Below are 7,087 nucleotides of genomic sequence, written 5' to 3'. Positions count from 1 at the left end.
TCATTTATCACATTAACTTGATCAGATATAATATGCTTTATACAAGGGTTATACATATTTTAGATTGCAATAGTATTAGGTCGATTCATACTTATCTACACTCATGAATGTAATAAACAAAAGTTGTTAAAAGTATAGAAGAACTTTAACTTAACCTAACCTCTATTTAGTAGTAGCCTTACCAGTTTTATTGCATTGTGTGATATGTTTTAGCCTTATTGAATTAGATACCCTTAAACGGTAAGAATTTTTTTTTTGAGATTTGTCAAATAAATCGACATATCATTTTTGGTTTATATTTGGTTTAGATTTTGAATGATTCTCTCACATGTCAATTTTGGCAATTAATTTCAATCACGTAAATTTTTACTATATGAGAAATCACATCTTAAAAGTGTATTATCAATGCGCGTTGAATGAATAAAAAGGATTTTAGGATAATTGAAGAGATGTATAACTTTCGAGGTTGAGGAAAATATTTCCTAGGCCGGCCCTGTCTTCTCCCTCATCCAGGGCGAATAATATAACCGAAATTAGCTTAATCTGTAACCCCCTGATAACAAAGTGTTAAATTGTTGGATTAGGTAATAAAACTGAAACGCAAAATCCCACCAAAGTGTAAGATAGATAAATTAGAGGTAAACTCGTTATAAAATAAGCTTAGGTAAACTGAACCTCATTGTTTGCGTAAATTTGTGGAGTTCTGCAATGAGTTTTAGTTGTAGCGCGGTTCCGACCCAGAAAAACGGCAGCGACATATTTCATCCCCGTGATGAAGTCCTTTAGTGAGTTCGTGTTTATCCACATTCAAAACTTCCAGGTGTATCAGGTCGGCGTTTGTTTTCGTTTGGAGTTCATGCCTGACATTATGACATTGTTATGTTTCCAAACTATGGCCCAGTGGTTAATTAATTGGCACTGCTACGCAGTAGAAATAGATGTAGTGAGAGACATACTTGATTCGTAAAATATCTGAGTGTGCGGTTTTATGCTTACATGAATTGAATTGAAGACAAAAATTAACAGTAAATAGTCCTTAAACGTCATTTCTCCCAAAAAAAATCGAATAACTAAATAATGTTCTAGCTTCTTTCAGTAATGGAGCTGTTCACAATTTTTCAAACGAGTTTTGGATATTTTGTTTATTTCGTCTGCAACACTCTTCATTTTAGTACATTTTTCACGTTCAATGAGAATTATATGGTGGCCCAGAACCGATACCACTGGAGGCCACCATTACCACGAAAATGAAAAAGCGAAATTGTACGAAATCTTTATGGCATGGTGTAACATGGATTTGGTGTAAAATTCTATCTTTTCTAGTTAACGGCTCTTAATGTTAGAGCCATGACGTCATAGAATTTATTTTCCCAGTTTCGCCATAAATTTTTACGACATACGAAAGTTCCCATTTTTCTCCACAACTTTTATTAAAAAAGTTTTTTGATATATCTACCCGTTCAAACTATATACAATGATATGTACAAGGTGTCCCGAAATCCATGCAACAAAATTTGGTCACAGATTCTTAAGACAAATTTAGGGGACCCATATTTTTTAATTTTGCCAAGTGGCCCCCTCTTTCGACATGTGGAATCTGATGGTGCTACGTTTTTTTGGCGGAGAACCCCATTAAGACAATTTTTCGTGGGCTCCCTTGTCTTTGGAGCCAAAAAAATTTGGTCGCATATTTAAATTTTTAAGAAATTATCAGTCCACTAGAAAGCCATTAAATTTAGAAACTTTTTGTCTCATTATCTTTTTAAAACGCAATGTTTTCGAGAAAAATGTCAAAATGTGATCGAATACATATCGTGATTCGCCATTTTCCCCAAAATCATTGCGTTTTACGAAACAAATATCAAGGGACAAAAAGTTTATAAATTCAATGGCTTTCTAGCTAACTAATAATTTTAAAAAAAATCAAATGTGCGACCAAATTTTTTGGGTTCCAAAGACAAGGGAGCCCACGAAAAAGTGTCTTAAGGGGGTTTCTCGCCAAAAAGCGTAGCACTGTGAGATTCCACATGTCATAAAACCAATGTGTACCAAATTTAGTGATTCTCGTACAACATGGTTTTGAGATATAAAAAAGACTTCTTAGGGGCAGATTTCAGGGGGCTGTAATTCCGAAAGCGGGGGCCAGTTGGCAAAATACGGGTCCCCTAAATTGCATTGCATGAATTTCGTGAGACCCTGTATAGAGAAAAAGACTGGTTCGATTAAGTCTGTTACTGACTGAAGAGTTGTCGTGGAAAATAAGATACTTCAAATATTCATTTTAGTCTTTAATTATCTGTATAAAGTGAGATCTTTCTGAACTTCAGTAAAAATCGGAGTCATATCTATCTATTCAATGAGTATTTATTTTTTGAAAAATGTAGTAAAATCAGACAAAATTAATTAAAACATGTTCGTAACGACTATAATCGTCGAAAATATCTTGTTTCCAAGGAGAGACGTGATTTGCTAATAGTAGTAATGTTTCTATAAATACCGTCTTATATCTACTAAAAAGGAAGTGAAACCGGAAAACGTTGTTTATAAAAGCTGTTAAGAAAAAAAAAGGCTTTTTACATAATTAGATTTTTTTTATAAAATCTTGACCTGTAAACTTTTCAAAATGAAACTTTAAGTCAAATATTTATATTATACCATGAAGATCTTCGTTTCATATTTATTATTTACTGCTTCAGTTTTCCTGTAATGGCTGCAAATCATCATTAATTCTGGTTCACCCCGTAGATTTTTTATAACCTATTTAAAAAGAAAATATAAATATTTTCCTTGGTTTTCATTTCCACTCTGTAGTTATATCCACTACGGCATTGAGAGTTTATATATATATTTCTAATATCCATTTTCGTTGCTAACGAGATTATAAAAATGTAATTTGAGTTTTTCAATATTTGATGCTAAGCTTCATATTCATAATATTTAAGGTTTTTGTAACATATCTGTAAATGAATGCTTGTTAAACTTTAGTTCAGTTAATCTTGATAATATAATTTATAATTGATAATAGTATAGATAGACAACTTAAATCAAAAAGAAATAAACGTCCACATATTTCGTTATTATCTCTAAACCATGTTTCTTAAAAGAAAAAGAGTATAAGTCTAGCATAAAACCTAATTTTTTCACCACATATGACTCCTGTCCAGTTGTACACTAATGGTTGAACCTTTAAAGCTCATATTTAAATGAATACAACGCCTACTGTCTTACATTATCTGTATCAAATTTTATTGAGATCGGTTAATAGATTCCGGAGATATAAACAAAAAATACATTTATTTTTTACAACTTCAACACCCTCTATCTCCGTTCCAGACCTACGTTTATAAAGCAAACACCTACTATTTTAAAGAGATCTATCTTCCCTCGAAGTTTCCTGCATAAAATATGCAGAATATTTTTAAATATTCCACAAAATAATTCTAGAAGAAAAGTATCTTCCATTTATCTAGATTTAAACTTCAATTATTATTTTGAGGAGATCTTGATATTATTTAAATCGGTATTTATGTGATCACAAGCAGATCTTATATTTTTTATTTAAATAGATCAGTATTCTTAGCATAATACCGTATTGCACTATATCTATTAGAATGAAAAATATCTGCAGTACATACCCGAAATTCATGCAACAAAATTTGGTCATAGATTCTTAAGACAAATTTAGGGGACCCGTATTTTTTCTTTTTGCCAACTGGCCCCCTCGTTCGGAGTTACAGCCCCCTGAAATCTTCCCCTAAGAAGTCTTTTTTATATCTCAAAACCATGTTGTACGAGAATCACTAAATTTGGTATACAGAGGTTTTATGACATGTGGAATCTCATAGTGCTACACTTTTTGGCGAGAAACTCCGTTAAGACACTTTTTCGTGGGCCCCTTTGTCTTTGGAACCAGAAAAATTTTGTCGCAAATTTGATTTTTTTTTTAATTATTAGTTAGCTAGAAAGCCATTGAATTTAGACACTTTTTTTATCTCTTGATATTTGTTTCATAAAACGCAATGTTTTTAAGGAAAATGGCAATTTATATATGTAAGTTCAATGATGAGCTGAGTATAATCATAATACAAAAATAACATTGATGTTACCTAAAAAAAATATACACTACTGGTAAAATTAAAGAAAAAATGTTTGAGAAATTTTCAGTGATTTTCGAAAGGCTGTATCTCAGTGAGAAATGGTCATATCGAGATAAACAAAAAAGCATTTTAAAGCTTTACGTCTCTAGTTTTAAACAAAATATTTTGAGTTACGGTTATCGAGCAATCAAAAGAAATACCTATATCGAGAAATAATTTTCCTAATTTTTCCATGTCCATGGACTGAGGAACATTTTTTCAAACTCAGTGGATACGGAGGTCAATTAACTTATTTATTCAGCTTCAATTTGATTTTTGAAAGGTCTCCGTGCGAGCATTGGTTGCCGAGATATCGATGGTGGAATAAAAAATAACACTTTTGTCTTTAATCATCGATATCTCTATAAAAAATTAATGCACAGTAAATCCAAGGGCAGTTTTGAAATGTTGATTAAATTATCTATAATGGCCTATCATGGTATTCGAAAAATATTTGTTTCATCCTTGGCACCAATTTGAAAAGAGTGCAAAAAATTACTATACAGTTTTTTTCTAGAAAATCTACCGCTAATTTACAAATATTTATGGAAAGATTAACGATGAGTAATTTTTACAGATCAGTTGATGCATCAAAACGTTTTTCTGTTCCAAATGATAAAAGTTTTGGAAATAATTAAAGGATCACGATAATGTTTAAGACATTATGTAATTATTATCAAAATGAAAAAGTAGAATTTTTCTCGACTTTTCCCATAATTTTGCATTAGACATAGTATAAATTTAATAAAAAAATCTTGAAACTAGAGACTTAAAGCTCCAAGCTTTTTATTTCGCCATTCAAAAATCACTAAAAAATTCATGAAAATATTTTGTTCTCATAATTTTTTCCAGTAGTGTATTTTCATATTAAAGAACAACAAATGATAATAAATTGTCCATTTGCACAAAACTTTGTATCACAATTTAAAAGCTTTTTAAGAAACACCAACGTACAGCTGGAAATTTACTTAATTTTAATGTTGTAAACAAAAGTTTAAACCCTCCAGAACTTTAAACTCTTGAAGTATAACTTTCACATTTAAACATTCTTTTACACAAATGCATACCTCTCTTTCCCTTTGACGTTGTTTTCTAAAAATACATTATAGTTTTGAATATTAATTCATGCGTTGCTATCAGTGGTGGCTGTTGTACACATTAGAAAGGAACTGTCAAACTTTGAATGTGCAGTCAATTTAACTCAACGTACAAAATTCATTTGAAAAATACCGACTAGGTAGGCTCCTCGTAACTCGCCCTTAAATCTGTAAAGTGTTTACAGCGGTGGTCATGGTTACCGTCAAGCAGCAGTGAAAGAGTGGGAGTAGCGCATATTTACCATGTACTTTGGATTTTGTTTAGTTCGCATGTACCAAATAATATCTATTCACCGCTTTCTTTTCTTATTAATAGTAATTTGTTTACGTGTATGGTGGTTTGTTACCTACGTATTGTTCCTTGTGTGTTTTTAGTTTAAATTAGATAGTAAAGACAGATTAACAGCACTTGCAATTCAATCTATTGAAATACTAATTTTGCGAGAAATACCAAATTTTAATTAAAAAGTTTATTTCGGACACAAGCAGAAAAATGGACTCTCACTATAAAAAATAATGTTGAGCACATTTTCTCTATATTTCAACAGTAGTTAAAATAAAACTACCCAATTATATTTTTTTCCAATACTATTGTCCATCCAGGTTTCAGATACACTAATTATGTAATTATCATTGCAATATCATGTACCAAGTACTATTTTTAATATATTTATTTGCCGATATTTGTACAGGTATAAAGGACTCGCCTTTTATCGCAGTTTCCCCGTCCTTGTTTAATTATTTACGACCTCAGATTCACCTAGAAGTAAATAATTTGTCTGCTCGGAAATGTCGCTGGCTGTGTGCATTTGTTGAGCATGACCGGAGTAAAACTGTCGAAGTGGGTTTATTTCTCCGGTGTATCTCGCATGCGGCTCACCGTCGCATGTCCGACACACATTACTCCGGCCGCCGTTGATTTACGGACGTTAACCGGTCGCGACTGCGTTATATTTAAAACAATCTTTGCTTTTTATAAAGATGTATGGCCTGGGGTACCGCGGCTACCTCCAGGACTCGCCCGATTCCTATCGTGGAACCGGGAGTCGTTACTCAAAATTGCTCAATTTCACACGCCTTTTACCGTGCTTCCTAAAATTAAAATCTATTTCCACCTTTTTATATATATGGGGATTTATCACGCATTTCCCTAATTTCATTCGCTAACAAGGCTCTCAACACCGTGGCGTTAAGTCAACATCTGTTTAGGAAAATTTGACGCAGCGGGGTTCTTGTACAAGCAGGCAGTGGCGTTCCTTCTGTTCGATTTAAATATTAATGTGCCCTCTTTTCCCTTAAGCCGTATTTTTCTTACTGACATTTCCGGTTTCTTTTCTTTGCGTTTTTATAAAGGACCCCGCACAAATCTTATGGAAATTGGGTCCCGGTCAAATTCGCTGAATTTTTGATATGTGATAGAGTTCATCATACTGGTCAATTGTCTCAATGGCCACAAAGCTCAAAAATGGATAGTTTGGCCGGTACAGAGCTTTAAAGCTCCGAATATCCTCCACGGATTTATGTATATGCGCAGTGTGTATAGACTTTTGAAATAGCCTATTTCATTTTTTTTATTATCTAGGTTTATATTTTTGAGGTTGCTGAATTCAGATCTGTTGTTAGATTTTCAAAATTGACAGTTGGCAGCTGTCAAATAGCTGTCAATGTGCTATAATAAAGCCAAAAACTTGTTTTTTTATGTTTTATCTTTCTTTTTTTTTTAGTTCGATAAGTTCAAAGACGATATCAAATCAATAACAATGACTATCGGCAGCTGTCATTTAGCTGTCAACAATTCTTCAAAGTCCGGTAATAAAGTCAAAAAATTATTTTTTGTTTATAACTTCAAGTTTT

The sequence above is a fragment of the Anoplophora glabripennis genome, unplaced genomic scaffold (assembly GCF_000390285.2).
Source record: "Anoplophora glabripennis isolate ALB-LARVAE unplaced genomic scaffold, Agla_2.0 scaffold648, whole genome shotgun sequence".
Taxonomy (NCBI): Eukaryota; Metazoa; Arthropoda; class Insecta; order Coleoptera; family Cerambycidae; genus Anoplophora; species Anoplophora glabripennis.
Note: the sequence above shows the minus strand (reverse complement) of the source record.